This window comes from Corylus avellana, chromosome ca4, assembly GCF_901000735.1.
Source record: "Corylus avellana chromosome ca4, CavTom2PMs-1.0".
Classification (NCBI taxonomy): Eukaryota; Viridiplantae; Streptophyta; class Magnoliopsida; order Fagales; family Betulaceae; genus Corylus; species Corylus avellana.
In genome coordinates this window covers 11,820,094-11,823,582 of record NC_081544.1, presented here as the reverse complement: position 1 = coordinate 11,823,582, position 3,489 = coordinate 11,820,094, and the positions used below count along the sequence as shown (strand labels likewise).

The 3,489-nt window shown below is 35.2% G+C and overlaps 1 long non-coding RNA gene across 1 annotated transcript; it reads left to right on the top strand.

Moving 5' to 3' along the window:
- Positions 1–1,035: 1,035 nt before the first annotated feature.
- LOC132179793 (uncharacterized) lies at positions 1,036–2,484 on the top strand. The gene is made up of 3 exons (XR_009439972.1): positions 1,036–1,483; positions 1,970–2,074; positions 2,170–2,484. It is a non-coding gene; the product is annotated as an uncharacterized LOC132179793 (long non-coding RNA).
- The last annotated feature ends 1,005 nt before the right edge of the window (positions 2,485–3,489 follow it).

Here is a 3,489-nt window from a genome sequence, read left to right as displayed (position 1 = left end):
ACCGTTATATTTGCGAACAGAAAAACTTGGAGTAACTTTGACATTGGCAATACAAAGGAAAGACCACCATAGACACATAAGACCACCAAGTACTTCTTTTCTGTTGTATTCACAAAAAAATACCGAAACACCAAACACTGAGTGCAAACCAGACATTTTATCATCCAGCCCAACAAACTCAATCAAAACAAAACAAAACAAAACTATACAAAGAAACTCCCCACTAAACACCCATAACAAAAATCTATACAGGATAGAGGCTTATCAAATCCCAACATCAAGCATTGAAGCTTGAACCCAGAACCCAGACCGACCACCATATAGAAATTACAATAGACCCAGAAAATATTTCACAGTTCAATGATTCAAGCAACATTTGCAAGCACAAAACAATGCCCTTGCCAAAAGATCACTTCTTTCAATAATGCCAAAGAAACACCAACTTTACAATTATAAGTGAACCAATTAGCATCTTTACCATCCCTTTGGCCCGAGACGATCCGGTACAACCCATCGTAGTGAGTTTCAAGACACATTGAATGAATCCTATGATGAAATTCTGGGAATTAGCCAGAAATTGAAGTGGGCTGAAAGGAAAATGTTAAAGGCACAACACAAACCCAACTTAGAACCAACTTCTTTCCTACGTGGCATTTTTTTTTAAAAAAGTAAAAGTTTGAATTTTAAACCATACACATCGTCTATCTCTCACCTTTCAGATCCAAAAATCCTCTCTCAGTCTCTCGCTCCCCCTCCCGCGCTCATCCTCTTTCTCCTCCGGCAAGTTCTTCGGCCACCGGCGAAGCTGTCCGTATGTCGCTCCTGTCTCTCTCACTCTGGCGCAAGGTTCCGTCTCTGTCTCCATTTTTTTGTTATTTGATTTTGCTTCCCTCCATTTTTTTGTCAATTTGATTTTTGGCTTTCATTATTTTTTTTTAATCTGAGTTTTGCTTATATTTGTGCGTGTTTGTTCTTATTGGGTTTTGATGAATGATGGAGCTTTACATTTCTTGATTCATGTATTTATAGATTTTCTATTGTTGCTTATGGGTATATTTGTTTCTTTGTATTGTTAATTTGCATATATTTGTGTGTTCTTGCTGGGTTTTGATCAGTGATGGAGCTTTCTGTTTCTTGATTCGTGTACTTCCGGATTTTTGATTGTTGCTTTTAGGGGTAAAGTTGGTTCTTTCTATTGTCAAATATTGTTATGTGAAAAAATGAAAGATCTTCAGTTTTTAATTTTTTGACCCCTTTTGCTTTAATTTGCTTAGGAACCAATTGGAGGCACAATCTCAGTCAGATTCATGCTTTGTCTTTCGTTTGGGGAAAATTGTATTTTTAGGGTAAAACTTTGCTAGTGGTGGTTGTTGCAGATTGCTACAGCTTGAAGCGATTTTGTTAGAAAAAATAGAAAAGAAATAAGAAAGAAAGGAAAATGCATCCTCCTTTAACACTACACAAGCACCCGATGTGCGCCGAAGTGAGTCCATCTTCATCTTCTAGCTTTATTCATGATTTACTATCCACAATTTCTTTAGGCTTATAAATCTCTTCTTTTTATTTTGTGGAGGCTAACTTTAAATGGATAGCTTTGACCGGATATATTTATTAATTTTCTTGGCTCTTATTATGAGATACATGGTCCTAGGATTTTGAGCCAAATCTGAGTAGTTGGGATATGTCTAGATTGAGTAGCAATAAGTAAGAGGAAAGGTGATTTTGGCATGGTAACCCTCCTATCATTTATGAGCAAGAGAAGTTGGAATAGTTTTATGGCAATCAATGTAAACTGAACTGTGTTTTGCTTCACAAACTATAAATGTCCATGTCATAATTTTGATTCTTATGTCCAGTTCAGTGGAAGCATTTCATTCTTTTCTTTTCTTTTTTTCTTCAAATCAAATGTTGGAAGATGGCGAATAAGTGGATAGATGTTGGTATGATTGTTCTATCTGATTTTGTGCAGATTATTGAGGAGTTCCAGAAGTGTCACATAGACCATCCCATTGGGAAATTCTTTGGTGAATGTACAGATCTCAAAATAAAGCTTGATCGTTGTTTCAGGGAGGAGGTGAGTTTTCATTATATGGGTCTTGGTTTTTCTCTGGTTGGGATCTTTATTTTATTATTCCCATAACAAGATCTTCAACTTTTTTTGACAAAAAGCTCTGAAGCGGAAAGCAAACTTTGAGCAGAGTAAGAAATTGAAGGAAAGACTACAAGCTTTTAGGAAGGAAACTGCTAAAGAGAACAACCTTGTTCAAAGTTAATGGGGAAGTGAGAGATCAACATCTTCATGGTAAACAGAAGTTTGATGATTACTCCAAGAGCACTCATCCATGAACTGTTGCTGGTGCAAATAACATACATAAACTGTTGTTGTAGGAAACATGACTTGATATTTTGTTGCACATGATGTTTTCATGGTGCTTATTTGTTCTGTTGAATTCGTGGGAATTAATCACATTCGTGGAAATTGAATGCATGTTTGTGTCTTCTCTTTCTATACTCAATTTTTTCCCTTGTACTAATCAAGAAAACAGCTTTACCCCTCCTTCCGTTTCACGACAAAGTAATCATTTGATGATTTGTGGTACCGAAGACTGTAAGTAGCATCAACTTGGTGAATTTTTGGAAAAACATATAGAGGCGATCGCCTAGGACCTGCAAATGCGTCCATCTACATTTTCTTATAAAATACACCATTTTGTTACAACCTAATTCTCAAGGACATACACGTTGTTTTTCAGCAAGATAAAATTTTAACTTAATACTTGAGACAACTCTAACCTTTCCCGCATAGAGAACTAGAAATAATAGATATATTAGATGCCACATTAAGATACACAATAATTGTGAAGAGGAAAAAAATATAGACACGAAAACAACAATAACCCTACTAAAACCCACTACCCCAAATTCACTATTTTTCCTAAAGCTACATTCAGTTTCCAAATATAAAGAAACAAATCCTCAAAGAACCATCACCGACGTATAGTGACAAAAGATCAATCGGACCAAAAACCAATACTTGAATAACTAAATCTAGCTTCGATTATAACACTGACACCATCATTTGCACGTTATAACTACAAATTAACAAACACTTTCACTATCTAAAACAACCAGCAACCCATAAATCCAACTTCCCCCAAAAATAAATGAACAAAAAATCAAAGAACCCTATAAAAAACTTTCATAAACATTAAGAAATATGCAATAAACATAAATGACAAAAAAAAAAAAAAAAGGAATTTGAAGTTGCTAGCCCACCTCGAACTGAATGTTCTTATAGACAAGCTCTTCCATGTTGCTTCCAACACAATCCTTTTAAAGAGTTACATGACAATTTCTCAAAAAGACAAAGTCACATGACAACTTCCCAAAAAGACAGTTACATGACAATTCCCTAAAAAAAATTCCAACATCGAAGGCATAAACTATATTAAATTTTACATGCTCTTGGACATAATGAAATGTATCAGA